Consider the following 24,509-nt stretch of genomic DNA (forward strand, 5'->3'; position numbering starts at 1 on the left):
CAAAAAAGAAGCCAGCATGTGCGCACAGCATACGGCTGATACATTAGAACAGCAGCTCGGTGTGGCGACCACTACCGTTGCTGGGACATTGTACCTAAGAAGCTTGTCCTGTACACCACATTCTTCATTACACTTGGTATCTCTTCAGTTTCTAGTGCAGTGCCCAGAATTCGTACCAGCAGATCTTCCTCTGTCTCTAGAAGAGTCTCGTAAATCAAACTTCGCATATTTTGCATTGTATAGATGTGAAACATGGACTGTTGGAAAAAAAAACAAAAGAGAATCGAAGTATTTGAGATGTGGCGCTACAGACGAATGTTGGAGTGTTGAAAAATAGGTGAACTGACAAGGTAAAGAAAAGGAGGTTCTGCGTAGAGGAAAAGAATACGTGGCATAAAACAAACAAACAAAAACAAATCGCCGACCCCACAAGAAGAAGTACTCAACTTCTATTGTATCGCATAGTAGGGCAACCAATACTTGAGACTTAGCCCTCCCTCAGTTCAGGTGGACGCGTTATAAATCTAAATTGAAACCGGAAATGGGTTCCTGTCCAAAATATTATGTGCTTAGTCCTCTCTGTAAGTTCTAGAAGTTTGTAACGGGAGTTTGCGAACACCTTGTGGATGCGAACACGATTCTATGCGTTTCTATGCGTGGTGGGGCGAAATATACTATTTTCAATGTCACTTTCAAATTATACAGAAGACTGGTGAACAAATCTCCACTATCGAAAAGAAGATTTTGGACTTTTAAAGACATTGAAGACACGGTCTCGATAGTCTTGAATAGGTTCCAGAATTTTTTGCGTTTGCAGTCGCAAGAAGTCAAAATGCTTCTACAGATGACTGACAGACACATTTCGAAATATGACGACGATTTAACACTGCCTAGTTTTGGTACCCTCACATTATCCATCGCAGTTAGCACTCTTAATTCACCGAAAATTGTTCGAACAACGAGCAGTGAGATACTCAATTTCGAAGTTCATAATAAAATATGACCAACAACGAAAAGATAGCCTCATCATCATGCTGTGACGTGCGACAATTTGAAATAATTATATTTTTTTAACGATAAGTTGTTTGAGAACAATTGCATAGCGAAAAAACGAGCGAATCCCAAATATGTGATGTTATGTTTCTTGTGCTGCAAGTAAAAAGTTTTACGGGAAACTACATCAGCAACTTCGCTTCGTTTCCATACAGTAGGTTCTTTCAACAGCGCAGCAGACGACTCAAGTTTCAACTTTCTGCTTTCCTTGATCAAACCTAGACGTGGACACAATTCTTTGCGTTACGCGGTGAAGAAATATGCCATAAAGGGTCCGCGACAAAAAGAATTGCGGCAGTGAGTCTCAACAACCGATCAGAGTAGGTACTAAGCTACCCAACAGGAGTGCTGTAACACGACATCATACTTACATCACGATGTGCTCCCACTATTGCCACGAGATGTCACTCCAAACAGACAATTTAATATGGGACGCATAACATTCCTACCTCCAGACAATTTTGTTGGCGTGCGCTGCTTAGATGGAGTAAGTTATATGAAAGTTTGACTTTCATTTACTTAACGTTGTTCTCTGAATTTTATTCATGCAGTGGCCCGCAAACAAGTCGTCTTGCCGTAGATACTGAAGTTACCAGTGCGAAGCCGGAGCGGGTCGCTAGCAGGACACAGTTAAGATTGTAGCTGCCAATGCGGCTACTGTCCCAATATGATTGTTAAAATATATAAAAAGAACATAAAAAGTCAAGCGTACAAATGAAAGTTGAAAAAGTAACTTTAGCGGAAGTAGAAGGGTAGGAGAAAGAAACGCTTATAGCCACATTAACAATCGTGCTCTTAACGAACTCAACTAGGAAACTAAAGCTACACTAACGACATTTATTCTGGCTTGCTTTCAATGTTTTAAAATTACACAGTTGTTTATTCTCTGTATGACCAAGTCTAGCGAAAATATAAGCACAGACCGAGATCTCACCCCTCCACCCCCCTCCCCATTCTGCTTTCCTCTCGGTACCATAGGCTCGTGACTAACTGGTCTGTGAGTAAATCCAGGCTTGGTCCCCGAGCAGCCTGAGGTGCGAGCGGGATACAAACGGTGCAGTACGAGGGTGGATATGAGACGGCGGAAAATTTCGCTCTCTTTGCGGCGCGCCCATCCCCAGTATTAGCATTTACTGCCGTTTCTCTCGCCCCGTCACGTAGCGCGCGGTGCGACAGAGCCGCGCTGGACGGTCGTTCGTCCTCCGACGACTAGCCGGATGAAAGACGAGGCCGCCGCGTGGTGAGTGAAGAGCAGGCGGTCTCGGGGAGAGCAAGGGCAGCAGCAGCGGGCCGCGGCGCCGGAAAACATGGGTCGCAGAGGGTGCGCCGAGAGCCGGTTCCGGCTGCCAGACGGCGGCAGAAATTAAAATCGGATAACGGCAGCGCCGCTTGATTTAATTAAATGGGCATTGAAGCCTGGGAGGCTAGCGCGGCTCGCCAATTCGATTACGTGAATTACCTCTCGGCCCGCCCCGACGCCTGCGCCGCTTGGCGGGTCGTCGCAGCAGTACAGTTCTGGCTCCATTCGGCTCCAGCAACCTCAGCTCGTGTGTGTGTGTGTGTGTGTGTGTGTGTGTGTGTGTTTGAGAGAACTCGCCCAACCACACTGCCTATCGTGTTTCGAGTTCAATGTTGTAACCAGACTGATATGCGTCACACAGTAAATATCATGGACAGGAGTTCGACACTCTGAGAGTTATGGAGGTCAACGCTACTTTCACGCTGCCTGTAGCTGGGAGGCTCTAAGGATCTTTCGATAGTGGCAGGAGACGGGACGGGAATCTTGTTGAAACAGTGGCATTAAATGGGAGAGCGATGCGATAAAGAACTGCTCCGCTAGAAAGACATTATTATACGAGAAACGGACTAATAAATGACCCTAGTAGATCACAGTTTAGTATAAGACCTAGTATGTAAGTTGGTAGCTACAGAATCGAAGTCTGATACTTTCACGAAACAAGATTACTCAAATCTGTTTACTCAAAGTGCAAACGTTTATGCCGCAACAGTGTTCATGGTGGGCCGGCCGCGGTGGCCGAGCTGTTCTAGGCGCTACAGCCTGGAACCGCGAGACCGCTACTGACGCAGGTTCAAATCCTGCCTCGGGCATCGATGTGTGTGATGTCCTTAGGTTAGTTAGGTTTAAGTAGTTCTAAGTTGTAGGGGACTGAAGACCTCAGAAGTTAAGTCCCATAGTGCTCAGAGCCATTTGAACCATTTTTTTGTTCGTGATGCTCAAAATAAAAGCTTTATGACGATGCTTGGATGGGTAATTATTATCTGTACCACCTATGTGTGGAATGACACGAAATGTGTAGTACACTGCATCTACTCACATCTGAAGATTATCAACGTTGACTCAAAATTAATAACCTCACTGATAAACACTTATTGTCCTTGTTTGGATTGATAATAAAATAAATAACGGTTACTGTTATCAGTTTTTGTTTCTTTCGCGTTCAGCTAATTATATCAAATGGAAACACAGGTTTTCTCGTCGTATTTCATGGGTGACAAGTTGAAGCGCCGCTATGAAGCGAAATCAGATACAGTGTTCGTAATTACACTTACACAATATCATTATGTGCATAAGAAGTTCTCGGTTTACTTGTCGCATGAAATTCGAATAAAATTCGAAGCTTTTTATGATTGGCTTATCATCGTCATCAGCGGCAAAGACAGACTGTCTTGAATGGCGAGGCTCCAATTTTTACACCCGCAGGACGGCATCAGATTGGCTGGATTACGTCATGACAACACGGAAATGGTGCGTCCATAGATAACGCCCTCTTCGTCCATAGATTTCGCTTGCGCTCTCTATCGAGCGCTGTTTCCAGCGCCATCCCTCGCGTCAGGAGATAAACTGCACTTCCGTAAATTGCCAAGCGCACAGCCGCTGTGAAGCAATCATCGAAAGCTTGGAATTTTATCCAAACTTGACGGAGGAAGTAAACCGAGAACTTTTATGCAACGATTCCGTTGCGAAAAGCTTCGTAGACTAACTTAATTATGTTTTTATCTGGACTAAAAATATTAAACTAATTTCCTGACGCTTCTCAGCCACCTGTCATTTTTTTAAAAAAAGGCACGACATAGACCGCTACAAACAACTCGTCAGTGATGTCGGTAGAGTTAATAAGTGGCCCAAACGATTCAAGAAATTAATAAAAGACGAGAGCGTGCAAGAAAGTAGTGCCTCCGATTTTTTATGAGAAAACTCTTAAAGATTACTACATAAAACAAACGTTATTAACATTCTGCATCTTTATTCTTCTTTCTACATACGAAAATTTGCTGCACTCTGCCGCTAAAGGGCTCCGAACTGAAGCGTGTAACATGGTGGTGTGTAAACGTGTCTATGTCGGCGCGCAAGAAACAGCGTTATTTAACCTAGTTTCGAATTCTAAGAGTTCGTGCACACATGGAGCAAACTCTCGTTCTGCTTAAAAATAACAGACCACACACGAACGCTGCGACATCTGCATCAATCCGACACTTCACTGCCATCGGTCATCCTACACACATCCTCCATTTGCCCCCATCACATGTCCAATTGTTTCATGATTACGTGGTGCAAGGAGGAGTAAGATTGTGAATACATCAACAGGGTCAAACATTTTGCAGTGACAATATCAACAAACTGGTCTCTCGCTGGAAAAAGGTGTTCCACGCCAGAGTGAGTATGTTGAGGAATAAATATGTTGACATGAAAAATAAAGGTACAGAATGTTAGTAACATTTGTTTGATTTAAAAATCTGTAAGAGCTTTCACATACAAAATGCGGAAGCGTTACTTTTCAGCAGCCCTTGTGCAATGGTCCAGATATACATATCGTTAAATTACGTAAGTCTCAGAGCATCGTTTCAACAAATTTCCTGCGGTCCATCTTCAGCGAAGGCATCAGTATTCCTCACTTTCACAACGCATTAGATACACTACGACGCCCAGTTTGCGATTCAATGTATGTCTGGGTACATTATTACGATCTTCCAGGCGTCTATGGAATATTATGGTAACGTTCTGCAGTAGTGGTTTCGCCTGCTAACCAAAATACAGACTTCCCCGTACCACTTTTGTCGAATAGTCAGCTTTTGTGGGCGCCACAGTTTTGAGTCTCTCTCAGTTACCGACAGATACTCCCTACAACCTCAAGCACGGCAGAAGGATTTATCAAGTAACTAACCGGATAACTTCATTTTGTCAAATTATGTGACGAAACGATAAAGGAAACATTTCATTCCATATTTATTCATTTATCTTTAGTTATGGTACATTATTTAGATTGCTATCATCGATCTATGCTATTACGTAAGTCTTTTTCCTTAGAAGCATTTCATTACCATTCCTCGAATTTCTGACATTTAGTTTTCGTTCTCTGTCAGTGGAATTCCTGTATTATTTTCCGCACTATAATCACCGCTCTGAAGCCTGTGATCTGAAATGATGGTTAATGGTTTGTTGCTCAAGAGCTATGCAACAACACGTAAAGAACTATCTCAAGATACCGGTGTAAATATGCAAGGAGGATGTTCACCTAGCGCGACATTTCTTTTAAATCAGTTTCTTTCCGCTTCGTTTGCGAGCTACGACCAAAAAAGTTACTTCTAGACAAAAGGAAGCTTGCTTCGGGTGTAGAATTTACGGCTAGGTATTACTGGAGAAGTAGATGGCTGATACGATTCTGAAAAGCTATGCAGCGCAAGTTTTCTCAACAGACTTTAAAAGAAGGGAAGTAACAATGATGAGGACAATAGAAACAGATTTATGTGGGGGCGTTTACCTTGTCAGAAACTGGGACGAGAAACGGCTTCCCCGTGCCTCGTGCCTGTGCTGACAAGAACGGCCGCCTCTCTCGTAACTTGATACCGCATCTGCGGCCGGGACAAAGAATTCACTGGCTGTTTAAACTTCTGGCATACGGCCGGCTGTCGGCTTCCGGCGCGTTAAGCAGCCTGCAAGTTTGCACAGGCCGGGGAGGAGAACCCGGCAGGATCCCGCAAGAACTAGTGCACCACGCTCCACCGACCGCGCATTTCCGCTCACGCCACGACTGCGCCACTGAGTCTCCAGCTGCCTATCTGCCTACGTCCGGCTTTATTTGAAGACATTCGCCGTGAAATTCCATGGCCGACAAGGACTGCTTGAAAACGAAATGCTGGATGACATCTCCACTGCCGGCGGCTGAAGTCAAATTAAAATGTTACGCGCGGCTGCGCTCCACCTGTTCGAATCGTCGCTAATATTTTGACACCAGCCAGTAGACACTAAATAAGCTTTTGCGTCGGTGAAGTGACCTTTATAGATTTAAATGGCAAACAAACACTTCAGCTCCGGACGATTCTTCTATAAATCTTAGTAAGTAAGAAAAATGGAATGTGTGTTTAAGCTTTCGGCAAACATCAATTTATTTCAGTTTTCTGTTCTTTACCCAGTCATGCTTCGATAACTACCCTGAGCGTGTGTCGTTTTATTTATGTAAAAATATTATACTATATTTGTGGTTGGTGTTCTATTTTAGGCTGAAACACTACAAAAATGCATTTACTACTTTGTTCTGAAAGCTCACCTGAAACTACATTATTTGCGAAGCTGAAAATGTACAGGCTAGCTTTGCTTTTGTGCGTTTTTCGGCTTGACACCATGCACCTGCAAAGTACTCAGAAGAATTTGCTTAAACAGTTATCATTTTCTAAAACTTATACCAATGGTAAACAGTGGTGCGTGTCCTGTGCTTACGTTTTCCGTCGTATTTAACATCTCTCATGTGCTTTCTTTACTGATGCTAATTATATAGACTCTTTCTCGCTACTTTGTCACTTCACTCTCAAATGGTGCCAGACATTTAAAAGAGCAAAAATGAAATTGGATGAAAACTTACGTCGGTACTTGAAATGTGCAGTCAAGGTAACGTAAATTACATTAAAGAGAAAATCCTCTGGTTACGCGACATCTTAAAGATGTGAGTAATTCTTAAGTTCCGCATACACACTTTGCCGCGTCCTAAAAGCATATTACAACAGCAATGGTGTTGATTCCCGTTTATAATTTTTGCGATCTTAAGTAATCGCATTCCTTTCTCCCATCGATGGATGTTCAGACGAATACGTTATAGGAGGCTTCCGTCATTGTTCATTGTCTTATTGACCGTAAAATTTCGTTATAATTTCCACACCGAGAAAGTGTAAAAAAATGAAAGAAAACGAAATTATTGGACTTCCTTTATACAAAGATTGGTTATTTCTCTGATGCAAAATGTTCAAGGAACAGTCAGCATGAAGCTCAAATCGATTCGTCATTGACCAATGGCGATTTCAATCCTGTTGAAATTGGTCTCCTTTGAAGGTATAACTTACAGTTTTATTAGATGAGGCCATGTAAAAGTGTGTTCTTCAAAAACGTCTACAAAATAAAACACCTCTACATAATTAGTTATTCAAAAAATGCTTTTATATGAACTACACTTACAATATAGTACCAACCAAGGTAGAGACTCAAGAGACAAAACCTTGTAATAGTAGTAGTACTGTAGTTCTTCTTTTTTTTGTTTTGTTTTAAAAGATAAATGATAAAGATGTGCAAACAGCATCTTAGGATGCGAATACTAATCTCTGCATTATGATTTCTTGGCATTACATAATTGAGTAGTGCATCGTGAGTTCTCTATCTATTTTCAAGATTTTTAAAAGTGAAGAAAAGGATAGTGTTACACACGCTCATAAAGAATGTTACGTTCTTATTGCTTCTCACTTGTTCATCCTTTTTTCTCCACTGTGACGTTATAAATATGCTTTCTCACAACAGATGCGCACAAAAACGCACATCCTGCATTCGACATTAAACCACACCGACAAAAATGTAGATGTGTTAACAAGTGAACGGCGACAATAACACAACATCTATAACTTGTTTTCTTTGAAGCAGACGCAGTCGAGGAATTACGGAGAGCGCACATTTGCTTTTCAGTGAGACAATTAAGCTATCGAAATGGCACCGTTGGCAGAAAATAAAACTTCATCCGGTTGTGGAAGCTCGTTTTCTTGAAATGGAGGCTGAATTTATTTAGAAGTATTTAGATCGCCTCCCATCCCAAGCGCTGCTGTTCTACTTAATTTTGTTCGGGTGAACGCCGTAATTGGTGGCCTAAATAGATAACAAATTGCAAGAAATACTATGATTTTCGTAGCATCTAGCAGTATTTTAAAATCAGCACGTTGCACAACATTATCGAAGACAAACTGAGTACAGTTTCATACCAGTTCACTCTATTAAAAAAACGACTCATCACTGAATTAAAAACACAATATTATTCTTATCATGGTCATTTTGCCAGATGTATGGATATATGTGGGGGGAGGGGGGGGGGGGGCCGGAAGGGATAATATGATGTCTGACTCCTTTCTGGAAATACTCCGCTGAAATTTCAACAGTAAACCTTTCCGTGATGCTCAATGCCTCTCTTGTAGCTTCTGCCACTGGAAGTTCTTAGCTTCTCTGTACCGCTCAGGCGGCGACTGAAGGATTCCTTGACTAAACCCGCCGCTCTTCGTTGGATTTTCTGTACTTCTTCTCTCAGACTGATGAAAGAAGAAGGGTGCCAGATTGATGAAAAATACTCAAGAATCGGTCGAACAGGCCTTGTAAGACACTTCTTTCGTGGATGAGTTACATTCCGTCACGATTCTTGCTCTGAACTTTTTTCTGGCATCTGATTTTCCTATTATTCGTTTTGTGTGGTCATTACACTGAAGGTCAGTCTGGATAGTTACTTCTGGATACTTCACGGTAGATATTGTTTCCAGCAATTTGTCATTTCTCTTTTCCTATGTACGCGCAATATGTTACATTTATTATTTACCTTCAGGGTGAACTGCCACAGCCTACACCATTCCTCAATCCTCGGTAGGTCATTCCGCAAATCGATATTGTCTCCTGACATTGCTACTTTCTTACAGACAACTTCTTTATGTGCGAATAGTCTTAAAGAGCTTCGCTCGATTGCTGCTAGATCATTTATGCTTCGCTGTTTAGTCCCCCTTAAACATCCCAACAACCACCACCACCATCATTTATGCTAGATCATTTACATACACTTTAAGTCACAAAAAATAAATTAAAAATGAATATATAAAACATTTTAAAAAAATAAACGACCCACGACGTATGAAGTACCCGAATGGGACGGAAATCAGCGCAAGTGATGTACTTGTACAAACAAACAAATGGCTACAATTTGAGAATATTTGATTGATTTATTCAAGAGAAACGTCTTACGAAATTTAGCTTCTGGCCCTTATGGAAGCACTTACTCGGCTTGGTACTGACTGACAAGAGCTGTTTGATGTCCTCGTGAGGTATATCGTGCCGAATTCTGTCTAACTGGCACGCTGGAGGGCCCTGCCCATAGTGCTCCAGACGTTCTCAAATGGGCAGAGATGCGGCATCGAAGGGATACCAATGTGCCTGTCGTCCGCCATATGGCCCGACAGCCAAGACTGGTGGTTTGGGTTGCCATTTCTGTTCATAACAGGACCCGTTTGATTTCCACCCGCGACACCGTTATAACACAGCGGTACGTCGACGATATTCTACGTCTCGTTTTGTTGTCCTTCACGGCAAGCCATTCCGAGCTTACATTTCAACAAGATAGTGTCTGCCTGCACACGGCGAGAATTTCTACCTCTTGTCTTGGTGCTTGCCGAATCCTACCTTGCCCAGCAAGGTCGCCAACTGAGAATGTTTGGAGCATTATGGCAGGGACTTACAACCAGCTCGGGACCTGACGATCTAACGCGTCGATTGGACAGAATTTGGCCGGATATCCGTCACGACGGCATGCAACACCTCTATCAATCAATGCCAACTCGAATAGCTGCCTGCATAAAAGCCAGAGCTGTACTAACGCGTTATTGACTTGTTGGATTTGAGAAGGACCTTCTCTGGAATAAATCGTCCAGTTTTCCTGAAAAGTAATCATTTGTTTGTCTCTACATGTACATGAAATCTAGCGATTCTGTCGCATTTGGAGATTTCCATTAGCGTGTACAATAATCAGAAATGGTCCTATCACACTTCCTCGGGGTACTGCGTAAATTACCTTACAACAAAACCATTTTAAAAGCTAGTGTGGACGAGTCAGGCCCGCCCGGTTGGCCGCGCGGTCTTAACGCACCGCTTTCCGGGCGGGAAGGAGCGCCTGGTCGCCGGCACGTATCCGCCCGGCGGATTTGTGTGGAGGTCCGGTGAACCGACCAGTCTGTGGATGGTTTTTAGGCAGTTGTCCATCTGCCTCGGCGAATGCGGGCTGGTTCCCCTTATTCCGCCTCAGTTACACTATGTCGGCGATTGCTGCGCAAACAAGTTCTCCACGTGCGCGTACACCACCATTACTCTATCACGCAAACATAGGAGTTACACTCGTCTGGTGTGACACGTTCCCTGGGGGGTCCACCGGGGGCCGAACCGCACAATAACCCTGAGTTCGGTGTGAGGCGGCGGAGGGGTGAAGTGGACTGCGGTAGTCGTCGTGGGGTTGTGGACCACTGCTGCTGCGGCGGGGACAGAGCCTCTCCGTCGTTTCTAGGTCCCCGGTTAACATACAATACAATACAATACAATACAATGGACGAGTCAGGTTCTGATCGGTCTGACGACGTACTCTTCCGCCACTGTGCCAGCTCACATCTAATCACGAAGATTACGTAGATACAGGGAAGTTGGCTCGGAGATGTGAACATGAGCGATGGCACGTCCAGAACGGTTTGCGCCGACAGCGAATCAGCGACGCCAGTAACAGAATTGGGCGCAGCTGGCCTATCGGGCCGCGGCGGACCGGATCCACGGCGCGCGTCCGTCGGTTCTGTCACTTGTTCCTGTTCTGCTCTAGCCTGTTCCGGTCCGGTCTGCTGCAGCCGCTATAATGGCCGCATTTCGCTGCGCTACACTGCTTCTCCCCGCACTGCATTATTTCGGTTAATCCCAACTCCTAGTGTCCGATTAACCACGGCCGCATTTTTTCTCCGGCTGTTATATTTATTTTTTATTATTTTTCCCTCCCTCCCCTTCGCGTTCGAACCGCATATCGCTGCGAGACCGCACACATGGGGGCGCGCGCCGACGCACCCCGCCGCGCCGCCAGAAGCCCATAACGTATTCATTAACCATCGCGCCGCCACCGACACTAATTCGTAATCTGTCCGCTGAGATTTGCAATCGGGCCGGCGCTCGCCCGCGGGTTAAGCCGAGCATTTTAATGCCGCTAAACGGCGATGACTGATTTAATACGGAATTTATTGCAGACTACAGAGCGCGCTGCAGGTTCGTTCCGCTGCTTTATCGAGCCCCGAGGCCTCGGCGTGCTCTCCCTGTCGGACAATACACTAAAACATAAAGTTTCCGGGGCAACTGCTCGGCTTCCTGGCAGAGGTTACCAGCAATTGAAGGCAATTCGGTAGCGATAGCTGAAAAGCTTAATTGCTTGCCAGTTCCGACTTCCCTGGATGCATACTAACTGTGCTCCAGTTGGAAATAAAAATGAAAAGAATTTTAAATTAAAACCGTACATAAAGATTAAGTACTGTGACGAAAATACTACATAGCGCTGACGGATGCAAGGATGCGAGGTAACATTCACAGTTCTGCGTTCTCTTTGCATCAATAATCCCAAAATGGTTTAAATGGCTCTGAGCACTATGGGATTTAACATCTGTGTTCATCAGTTCCCTAGAACTTGAACTACTTAAACCTAACTAACCTAAGGACATCACACACATCCATGCCCGAGGTAGGATTCGAACCTGCGACCATAGCGGTCACGCAGTTCCAGACTGAAGCGCCTAGAACCGCAAGGCCACACCGGCCAGCAATAATCCCAATGAAGACCCATCAACAATGAACTGAATTTCTGTTCACATGTTCCTTATGTCACACACAAGCACACATAATTATATTCCACCACTTCCTGTCTTAAGTAAAAACTGATATACCTCTGATTACGACGTACTAGTATGGTGTACATGATGGTACTTGTGATTACGAAGTACTATTATTGTGTAAATGCTGTAGACACTAAATTGTGCTGCACATCCTTGATAACAGTTGAGCAGTGCACAGGAAAAGAATTAAGCTTTGTGTCTTGGGTACATGTGGAAATGAATATCCGAGATATCGGCGACACAGCTTTTCATATATGTTTATTTTAACAGTGTGGGCCCTCACATATGGGCAAAGCTGGTTCACCATAAGATCAACAAATATCAGGAGCACGCACACGAGCTAAAATGTCAAAGTGGATGGCGGTGTGCTTTAGGCCCTTTGGTTCTCAGTGCCTCAGTCGATTTAACACATGAGCAGGGGTCAGTAAACAGAGAAGAATGCTCCAAATTTCTGGGTGTGCATACTGCTAAAACTTGCTGGAACAAGCACGTTACTGAACTTCTCAAACAGTTACGTTCAGCTACTTTTGCTCTTCGCATAATCGCGAGTCTCGGATATAAACGCATCAACCTCCTGACATATTTTCACTCAATAATGTTGTACGGAATAATTTTCTCGGGTACCTCATCATTTAGAAAGAAAACATTGATTCCACAAAAGTACACAATCACATGTGGTGTTCACCCTCGGTCGTCACTGTAGGTACCTTTTCAACGAGTTGGGCATTTTAACTTCACCATCGCGATAGATACATTCACTAATACAGCCGGCAGTCACTGCTCGGTCAACAGGAGAAAACCACACCAGATAGTGAGTGTAATATACAAGACGCTTAGCATGGATGCCTCTGAGGTTCGGTTGCGGTCGTACTTGCGGTATACCAACTCATTGTTTACTAATCGAGTTCTTGCGATAGCGAGCAAGAAAATGTTAAATCAGTTTGCTCCTCCGAAACCGGCAGCTTTTCCTAAACTTCTGAGGTATGAGCGCTCAGGGATACTTCTAGAATATGGCACTTAAACTGATGGGCTATGTTGCCTGGAGGCTGAATATATGTGTTATGGAAACGTGAGATGACTCCTTCCCGGAGGTCCCAAAAGTGAGAGCCACTGCTCGCTTTGGTTGCTATTCGAAACATCGGCTCCCAAAGAAAACGGTCGTCACACCAATGTGGCAGAACTTTTACGCCCAACCTGTGTCTTTTCTAGCAATTCTGGAAGGACCTCCCTGCTTTAAAACTGCCACGCGCTGCAGTCTTCCAATGGCGAACTTTACTTTGCAGGTGTATCCCTACTTATGAAAGTGTTCAGCTTGGTTTTAAAGGCTTGATTTCAGCGGAAATCACTATCTTGCCAATAATTAGGAACCTTTTAATGAAAATAAATAATTCCAAAATCAGGGAAAAATACCTTCATATGTATGTATCAGCATTATCTATTTATTCACTCGACAACCATGGCATCGAACATAAAATTGATACGTAAATTTGTATACTTACTAAAGACTGATAGATGGCAGAAGTAGACAGGATAGAACATGTAGACTGGCAATGGCAAGGAAAGCGTTTCTGACTAAGAGAAATTTATTACTATTGAATATAGATTTCAGTGTTAGAAAGTCTTTTCTGAAGGTATTTGTCTGGAGTGTAGACATGTATGAAAGTGAAACATGGGTGATAAACAGGTTAGGCAAAGAAAGAACAAAATCTTATGAAATGTCGTGCTGTAGAAGAATGCTGAAGATTGATGGGTAGATCGCGTTATTAACGAGGAGGTACTGAACAGATTTGGGCAGACAAGAAAATTAACTTGAAAAAGAAAAAGATCGGTTGAAAAATTGGAAATTTGTGGTAAGGTCTTATGGGAGCAAACTGCTGAGGTCATCGGTCCCTCAGCCTACACACTACTTAATCCAACTTAAACTAACTTAACTCTGTGGATAACACACACACCCATGCCCAAGGGAGGACTCGAACCTCCGACGGGGGGAGCCGAACGAACCGTTGCAAGGCGCCTGAGACCACGCGGCTACCCGGCGCGGCAGATCGATTGATTGGACACATTAGGAGATACCACGAGATAAACAGTTTAGCACTGGTGGAAAGTGTGGGGTGCAAAAATAGTAACGATAAATTCTTATTGCCATCCCTTGAGGGCGTGGAATGGCAAACTGCTAGGCAGCAACACTAATGTTACCAAAGTGATCGCTTCACACTATTCTCGACGTCGCACATGATTTAAGTGGGTGTGATAAGCAAGTTCTGCACGCTTAAATTAGCGTGGATTAGATTTGCGAAGTTTTCTTTGTGACCAGTCTCCTCCTACTCTTCTTCCTCCTCACATACTCACTGAGAAACCGTAGTTCATCTTTGCAAAAAAATTTCAGACTTCACTTCCTTGCGCTGACAAAATCTGAGCAGCTGATACTGTTCATGTAAAACTAATGATGCTCAGAAAACGGGACTAACAAAGACACGCAGTCCACATAATGCCTTAGGAAAACACAGCGAACACCTTGTAATGTTTTTTTCTAGATATCCGCAAGCCACTTAACGGTGCGTGCCGGAGGCTATTTTGTGTACCACTGTCACTTCCCTCCCTTTCCCTGCTACAGTCGCGATTGTTGTTAAGCCGCCCTGTTTACCTTCACGGTCTTTTCACGAGGTATAAGAGGAAGCAAAATATTGGTTGACTCCTCTAGAAACGTATGCGCTCGTAACTTGAACAGTAAAACATACCGTGATGCACAACGCCTCTGTTGCAGAGTTTGTCACTGGAGTTGGGGGAGTGTCTACGGGACGCTTTCGTGCTTACTGAATGAACCTGTAGCGAAACGCTCCGCTCTTCTCTAAATTCCCTATTTCTTCCCTATTTTCCCTATTTTCCTGTTTGGTATGAAACCCCTAGTGACGAGCAATATTAAAGTACTGGTCGAAGTAGTGTTTTATAATTTACCACGTTTCTGGATGTATTACATTTCGTGATAATATCAGTCTGTCATCCGCGTTACCTTCGATTACATTTGTGTGTTGCCGGCCGGGGTGACCGAGCGGCTCTAGGCGCTACAGTCTGGAACCGCGCGACCGTTACGGTCGCAGGTTCGAATCCTGCCTCGGGCATGGATGTGTGTGATGTCCTTAGGTTAGTAAGGTTTAAGTTAGGTTTAAGTAGTTGTAAGTTCTAGGGAACTGATGACTTCAGAAGTTAAGTCCCATAGCGCTCAGAGCCATTTGAACCATTTTTTGTATGTCGTTCCACCTTAAATCGCTCCATACGCATACTCCTAGATATTTTACGGAAGTAAATCCTTCTGGTGATTTTTCTGTAATCGTGAAATCATACAATAATCGGTCTTTCAGTAATTGTAGTCGCAATACGTTACATTTGTTTAGGTTGTGCGTCAATTTATTACATATTTCAGTATAAGGGCACTCAAAAGGGATCATTATTGGTCTGAACTGATAACTAATTCATCATCAAATGATTAAAAAGAAAGAAATACAGAGGGAAGTAAGGAAAGGAAGAAAGAAAACAAAAAGGGGAATAGTAAAATACTAGGAAATTAAATTAGAAATCAAGCTAACTACTGTGCAGATAGGTGAGGGTGATTCGGAAAGTCAAATTGTGCTGATGACGCTTTGCACAGATGTATTGGGCAGTTTCTCTTGTACGCCTGTCGACAGTGTAACGTCACTGCTTCCAGTTCTAAGCGCACAGTGAGCATGGAAAGAAGCCTAGATAAATAGTGTCTCGCGCCAAGTACGAGAGCCTGGTGAGAGATTTCGCCTCATGGCACGCACTCCACATGACAATTCTCGGCTCCACCCTGCAGGGCCGGCCGGTGTGGCCGTGCAGTTAAAGGCGCTTCAGTCTGGAACCGCGTGACCGCTACGGTCGCAGGTTCGAATCCTGCCTCGGGCATGGATGTGTGTGATGTCCTTAGGTTAGTTAGGTTTAATTAGTTCTAAGTTCTAGGCGACTGATGACCTCAGAAGTTAAGTCGCATAGTGCTCAGAGCCATTTTGAGCCACCCTGCAGGGCCAATGAATATGTTCCTACAGCGTTTATGAAGAGAAGTGTTTGATTATCCACAATACAGCCCGTAACTGACTCCTCCTGAGTTGCATTTCTGCTCGTATGAACCACTGGTTATGAGACATTTTGGCACAACAACGAGCTGTGCACCAGAGTATAGAGAAATGACGGAAGGCAGAGTTGGCTGACATCTACGATCAGGGTATTGGAAAGGTGGTATAGTGTTACAACAAATGTCTCAGTCGGAGTGGAAAATATCTAGTCACGTAACTGGAAGGTGCAGCTAACTGTTGCAAATAAAACATTTTTGATTTTCACATTTCGCGACCGATCGGATCATACTTCACGAACAGACGTCATGTCTACAGTCTCCTGACTCCATTACACAGTAACTCGTCAACGTAACAAGGTCGTAGAGGGGCTGAGAAATGTCCAAAGGAAAGGCCCCGCAAAACGGCTGGGAACTCAATATTTTAACATTCTGAGTTGATTATTCTATATGATGACGCGTCTAACACATAAACATGAAGGGGGAAATAGATTTCAGAAACTCGATTTCCGTCTTCTGCAAACTGTGTCGCCATGTAAACGTAGTGTGAAGGGCAGAGTGTATGCTGGGAAGCGAGAGGAGCTAGCGTGCCGCGGTCGGCAGGTTCCGGCGGCGGCACAGGGGCAGTCGGCGGCTGATTTTATCCCAGAATGGCGGCCGGCGAGTCCCGCGGGAGCCCGTAACGGCGGCCGCTTATCGAGGCTGTCTGGTGGCCGGCGCTGCTGCTGCTGCTGGTGGCTGGTGCTGAGATACGGGACGGACCGCGAGCCGGGCACGCCCACCGATACCGGCGGTCCGCGGCGCGGCGCTGCGCGGCGCTGCCGGCAGCCACCCGCCGTGATTCATGGGCGCTGCGGCCCGGCACGGACGCTATCTGGCGCAGCACTGGGGGAGGGCCGGGCAGGCGCCCGCCTGCAGAAGATGCCCCGCCGCACGTGCGGAAGATGGCCGGATCATGGTGGCCGCCCTGCCTGCCTGCCTGCCTGCCTGCCTGATAAACGTGTCCGCTGCAGGTAATGTGTGCTGCTACCCACCGTCCGCCCTGCACTTGTTCATTCAGCCGCGTCACCGCGTGGTTTACGATCTAAACAAGGGTAAAAAAATCTCTGACCAACTGATACTTCACAATATCTTCCACAAAGTCAATGTCTGGTATGGCAAATGGCTCTGAGCACTATTGGACTTAACATCTATGGTCATCAGTCTCCTAGAACTTAGAACTACTTGAACCTAACTAACCTAAGGACAGCACACAACACACAGTCATCACGAGGCAGAGAAAATCCCCGACCCCGCCGGGAATCGAACCCGGGGACCCGGGCGCGGGAAGCGAGAACGCTACCGCACGACCACGAGCTGCGGACAAATGTCTGGTATCCATACAGCCTCCTGGAATCCCATAATATGCTGCAGCCCAATTCATTTCCACGTTAATGTGACCACTTGTGCCGGCCGGAGTGGCCGAGCGGTTCTAGGCGCGTCAGTCTGGAACCGCGCGACCGCTACGGTCGCAGGTTCGACTCCTGCCTCGGGAATGGATGTGTGTGATGTCCTTAGGTTAGTTAGGTTCCTCAGCTGTTAAGTCCAGCTCAGAGCCATTTGAACCATTTTTGACCACCTGTCAAAAGCCTGTGTAACTACCTTTTGCAGCGCGGACCGCTGCAAGAAGTCCAGAGGGAGAGTCAGTACGTTTCTGCGTAGTACCGACAGGGATGTTGTGCCATGCTGAATCCAGTGCTGTGGCCAGCTGCACTATTGTTGAGGATACATGGCGCGAATAGCCCAATCTAGGTGGTCCCACAGTTATTCTATTGGCTTTAAATCCGGGGAGTTTGGTGGCCAGGAGAGTACGGCAAACGTATCCTGATGCTCTTCGCACCACGCACGCACACTGCGAGCTGTGTGACACGTTGCATTGTTTAGCTGGTAGAAACCGTCATGCTGACGAAAACAAACTCCATGTAAGGGTTGACATTGTCCCCAACGATAGATTCGTACTTGTGGTGGTCCACTGTTCCTCCCAGAATGAAGAGATCACCCAGGGAATGTCGCCCACCCTTACGATGATTGTAGCAGGATGTTTACTTTCAGACGTTTCGCGTCGTACATGCCAATGGCCATCTGTCCGATGTAGCATTAAACGTGCCACTTGGCACCACTCACCGAGCGAGGTGCCGCAGTGTTTAGACACTGGACTCGCATTCAGGAGGGCGACCGTTCAATCCCGTGTCCGGTCATTCTGACTTAGGTTTTCCGTGATTTCCCTAAATCGCTCCAGGCAAATGCCGGTATGGTTCCTTTCAAAGGGCACGACAGACTTCCTTCCCCGTCCTTTCCTAAAAGCGATGAGGCCGATGACCTCGCTGTCTGGTATCCTTCCCCGAAACAACCCCAACTTGACACCACTCAGTCGACATCCAGTTGTGGTACCAATGTGCAAATTCCAGCCTTCGTCGCCGATGAACAGTATTCAGCACGGATGCATAAACAAGGCGCCTGCTGCGGGGGTTCACACGCGGTCGTTGAGGACATAATGTTGGTAGCCCCTTGATTCATTTTGGTGGTCAGTTAACTCAACAGTTGCCTCAGCAGCCGCCGTCCAACCAAATCATGTACCGCCTGTGGTGCACAACAGTTGCCTCTACGATGGGTGGTATACTCTAACCGCGGCGGCACGCGAACAGTTTACAAACTTAGCCGCTTCGGACACGATTTCATCTTTAGCCCGAAAGCCAATGATCTTGCCCTTTTGGATCTCAGATACAGAGCTCCTCTCGCGCATTACGAAGACTGCACTGTTTTTCACGTCTCCCCGACACACTTTTATACCCTCCACTGTTAGTGCTGTCATCTGCCGTCTGTGAGCGGTTACTGCACGTTGGCGTTGAAAACACGGGGCGGTCACATTAATATGACCGGGTCGCGTACAACCTTTCAGTACAAGCAAGGATCTAAATTACCAGTACAAGCATTAGCACTCTGGCTATATTACCTTTAGTTCCATATTACGCTATGAAATATGTATATCCATATATGATGTAAACACATAACGTGTAGATAGAAATACCCTAATGAACTATGCTTCAGGGTATTATGAGGTTGCAGTGGCATCCCTCGACGTTACACACCCTCCGTCCAAAACGTTACGCGACAGAATTTACTCCTGGCGCATAACCGACGTCAGTGTAGTACCTACGATGGCGGCTTCATCTAACAACTGTAAATGTGCATTCGACCTGTCAGTTGTGAGCAGTCAGTGCTGAGTAGGGAACGTGCGGCCCTACTGTGTCAACATTATAGTGTCACAAATCGCATCGGAGCAAAATCTCTAGATCAAGTGATCAAGATATTCCGCAGAATGATTTGAAGATAATGAAAGTGCATGGAAAATTTTGTCCCGTACATCTTGACTGCTCAACCAAAAGCAACGAAGGACGGACGTTTGCCACGACTTGATTGAAATGCAAAGCGCGGACAGTTCTCTTTGGGAAAAATAACCACGGTTGTCAACTCGAACCTACCATAAAAAGAAATGTGCAGAAATTCGTGTGAATATTCAGCGCTTTGACGACATAACCAACATTGAAACCAATACGATGCGCGAGTTGAACAAAATTGGAAAGAAGCGCTATTCCGACAGTTTCACATAGTTGCGTAAAAGTTCTGTACGTTGCACTCAAGTTTGGGAAGATTATGTAGAGCACATGAAGCATTAAAACGACCGTCTCGACGTTTCTCTATTTTTCTATTAATCGAGTATCGAAACTTTTTGGAGTGGCGGAGAATAAGCTGTGATGCCTGCCTATGTGAGTATGTATATCTTTAGATACGTCGCCGTACTTATAAATTTGCTTTGTCTCTCCGGCGATTCATAAATGGTGCTGCCGTTTGCGCATCACAACACGCTTTACACGGAGGTAAGGTTAGCAAAAAAATGGCTCTGAGCACTATGGGACTTAACATCTGTGGTCATCAGTCCCCTAGAACTTAGAACTACTTAAACCTAACTAACCTAATGACATCACACACATCCATGCCCGAGGCAGGATTCGAAGCTGCGACCGTAGCAGTCGCGCGGTTCCGGACTGCGCGCCTAGAACCGCTAGACCACCGCGGCCGTCCGTAAGGTTAGCAGGACGCGTGGGGGTTCAAATGAATGGTGCCAGAACGGTTGGGGTGGAGTGTAGCATTCCGCTCTGCTCGAAATTTCACGACTTTTCGCGCCAACAACGGCAGCGGCGTGATGTGGCGAACGAGCTTGCAAGGTGGATGAAGAGCGGCTCTCAGTTTGACCGCAGCTGCGGCTCGAAAAAAGAAGTAGCCCGGCAGCGGGCTCCAGTGACGCAGACAAACGAGCCGCGAACGGGGAAACCACAAGCGGCTGCTGCGGCTACCGAACGTCTGACAGGTGCGCACGTCTGGCTCTGGCTACCGACAGCGGCCCACGCAAAAGGCTTCACGTCCGTGACGTCACCACACACTCTACACCGTCGCGCTATAGATCACGTGGTGGCCGCGAGCCTCTCGTCGTCGGTAAGTAATAAGTAAAGGGGATGTGGATTTAAGATGGAGGCGTACTAGGGTAGTACGCGAAGTTGGGCATATCTAATATGTCAGGGTGGCCACGGTAGCGTATAATCAGCGCATCTGCCTACTGAAAAGGAGATCCAGGTTCGAACTCCAACTTCAATATAAATTTTAATTCTTTGCTTCAGTCAGCATATATGAGTTATAGATGTCTGAGTCTTTGAAAGGTCTCTGGGACCACGTAGCTTCAGCAGAATAAATAAAAGTATACACGTGCATGCAGCTGTCAGCCACCTTCGAAAGTAAACAAGAAAGTTGAGAACGCTGCACTAAGTGTCAATTTAATTTCATTGCGCCGGCCGCTGGTGGCCGAGCGGTTCTAGGCGCTTCAGTCTGGAACTTCGCGACCGCTATGGTCGCAGGTTCGAATCCTGCCTCGGGCATGGATGTGTATGATGTCGTTAGGCTAGTTAGGTTTAAGAAGTTCTAAGTTCTAGGGGACTGATGACCTCAGATGTTAAGTCCCGTAGTGCTCAGAGCCATTTGAACCAATTTCATTGTGCTCAATAGCTCGCATAATAATATTGTCGGTATAGCGTTTTTGACTTTACAGTAAAGACCAAGAATGAGGCCTGTATACTCATTTTAAACTCGCCATGGGATGCTATAACGTCATCTAAACACATAAAAAAACGTTTTGCATCACCCCGATTTCCAGTATCCTGAAGATAGACGTTGACTGTGGATATTCTATCACAGACGCAGTCCCTTTGATGTTCCCAGATGTCACTAGATACGGCCAAAGATGTAAACAAACAAGCATGAGCAGCGCCTATTAGACGGAGGGGGTCCGACAGCCGATCAGTTCCAGTCATTCCTCCAGGAAAGAGGTACACAGCTCGTGTTGTCTGTAGTTCAATCATGCCTAGAGGGGGTTCGATCGCTTCCGCATTATTACTTTGTGCAGCGTAGCACACTGTGACACTGGTTCATGGGTCTTAGAAACACAGTCACGGCTTTACATTCGTTTTATACCACAGTTGAGTTCAAAACGTTGACAACGGCTTTAACAATCTTCAAACAACTCTATTTATTACCCATTATTATGTTGTGTGAGGGATACATGGCAACGACAGTAAAAGTTACACCACGAACAGCTGTATTTTTGCTCTCAGATGATACTACCTGCTGCTAAACACAGTGTTAACAGAAAGTAAGGTTGACGCGATAAAGCGAGATCGTGAGCGCCATTTACTTCCTCGAAACACTGCACTTTATGGCACACATAAACTGTCATGGCCCTACTCCGCGCAGTGATTTACTAAACGTGCTGTAAGATGTTTTTATTTCAACGGTCGCCTCGATTACCTCAACACAGTATTCGATGTGTTAGCAATTCGGCGTGTTGTGAGATGGCTGAATTCCCCCTCAGTGCAAATGCTGCTACTTGGAGAAGTGTACAACTTCTATACGGTAACAGCGGCATTATTTCCTCGTTAATTACGACGAAGTTCTTCTACCTTATCAAGACAAATCATTGGAAGAATTAAGTGTTTTAATTACTGATTGCTACAGATTATACTTATGCCATCTTTCACTGTTCGACAAAAAGTGGTATGCCCGTAGTCTCCATAACCAAAAAAGTTTCAAGCCGTAACTAGAACTTCCTGGAAAGTCATGTAATTTTTCGCTACAAATTGATTTTTGCTTGTGGACCACAATTTATGAGCAACGCCGCCAAAATGTTGCACAAATTTAGGTAGGTAAAAACATCTAAACGCTCTGTAAATAGCCAACCGGTATTCTTATTCTGCTTTACAATAGCGGTCGTTGCATTTACTAAATGTGATCAATGCGTCTCGGAAAGTGAAAAAGGTCTAAAAAAACTGAGTTCTAAAACTACCTTCCAGTGACTTTACAGTTATCCACTTTGAGGCTTTCCCCACGTAGTTAACTTCTATAAAGAGTCGCGAGTGTTACCTCGGATGGTGTCGTGCAAACTGCACAATATTTCTGCGATGCAGCTGCTCGTTATCCAAAGGTCCAACACATGCACCTGAGGATGAATAGGTGCTGTTGCACTGAAACTGTGTAGTTCCCACACCATCCGACGCAAAATTCGACAACCTTTCTCAAGCTGATAGTACAGCTATTCAGAAGCGTGATCACTCTGATGTACATTAGTGACTTCGTCTTCTATTTCAGCCATCTTATACAGGAAATCTAATTCCTCTATTTCTTTCTTATGTTTCTATAAGTATCTGCTTATGTTGGTTATTACTTTATTTTTTTAATTTGCCTTATGTTGTCCATTAGTCCCAAACGTGAAAATTACTTATCATTCTAGTCTGTAAGGTCCGTCTCTGCGACTAAATAGAATTCTGTTTGTTTTCTATACGTTATTTACAGAATAAGCTCTTATTTTCCTTTATTTCTCCGTTACTCTTGTGTTTGTGTTATACTGTGCGGCGTCCATGTCACCCCTACTGGTAGGAAAACTAATGGTCCTCTCACTTGAAGATAGGATTATTTCCTTTTAAATCTGTATTTTGCGTTCATGTTGGCGACGCAGAGACCTGCAGCCGTCTTATGAATATCATACATAAACACCTTCTAAACTTATAATTTTGTTCGTCCTTCCGATTATGTGCATTAACTGTCATTTTTGACGTTATCTATCTGCATGTAATCTTATTCAACTTTGCTACCAGTGATATGATATATTCTAAGCACTTCATAATGACCTAGGGTCGCAACACGTGGTGGAAGAGAAGCTGACATTTTTCTTTGTGCCAACAGGAAGAGTCTCTCCTACTTTGGTGACTTCCCATTTCTGACAACCTGAAGAAAAAGACGTCAGCGTACAAAAGTGCAAAACGTGCATTACTATTTCATACCGTACTTCTTTCAGTAATCTAAAACTGCTGGCAGGCTACTGTCCAGGTAGGAAAATTCTGTAATAACCACAGACACTACCTTCCAGATGATGAATATACAGTAACACATTTTCGCGACGACTCTATTCGTTGTGTACTCCCCATAATCACTGCTGAGTAAATATCTGAACAACCTCGTCATCTCCATGCTGAATATAATCTCGTCAGTCTTACCGTATTTCCTGCCGAACAGTATTACGCCTTTGCACACGAAAATTATTTCGGGGCGCAACCGTATTACGCGTCGATGGCCTGTGTCGAAGCGCATCGGACGCGATATGTTATTCGGTGGTCGTGCATGTTTCAAAGGGTACCGGTGACCACGGAGCTCCTACACGCCAACATGTGCCGTTAATTACGATTCGCGAACCGCCCTCGTTTTTGTTCTCGCTCATGAAGAATTACTCTGGGAATTAGCATCTAATGAAAGCCGCCTGTTCACCCTCTTACTCATCCTCCCATTCTCTCCCTGGTACACACACGCACTGTGTGTGTGTGTGTGTGTGTGTGAGAGAGAGAGAGAGAGAGAGAGATCAAGAAAGAGAGGGCCTGAGAGTGTGTGTGCTTTAGGAGAGCGTCCACAAACGTTAATTAAGAGTGCTGCTGTTCCTAAAACAGCGATCGGCTTTAAGCCATCTGTCAACCCGCGCTGCTAGCTGAACAACAAACAGATTAAAAACAGTCAAATCTCTCACGCTCTCAGCAATATCACAGCGCTCTGACGCCATTAGCGTCAGTAACAGCAAGCCCGGCGGAATAAGTCGCGACCCTTTAACTGACGATTCTCCGAGGACTGTCGATTTGGGATGAATAACGGAACGGGATTTTTTTTTTTTGTATGATTATGGAAACGTGTGATATATATTTGTGTTTTGACATCATTTTGCATGTTTACTGTTTCGATCATATTTTAGCGGCTACATTATTAGCATGGCGCATTTTGAGCAGACCTACTTGCTAGCATCATTAGAAGCTTC

Source organism: Schistocerca americana, chromosome 2 (assembly GCF_021461395.2).
Source record: "Schistocerca americana isolate TAMUIC-IGC-003095 chromosome 2, iqSchAmer2.1, whole genome shotgun sequence".
Classification (NCBI taxonomy): Eukaryota; Metazoa; Arthropoda; class Insecta; order Orthoptera; family Acrididae; genus Schistocerca; species Schistocerca americana.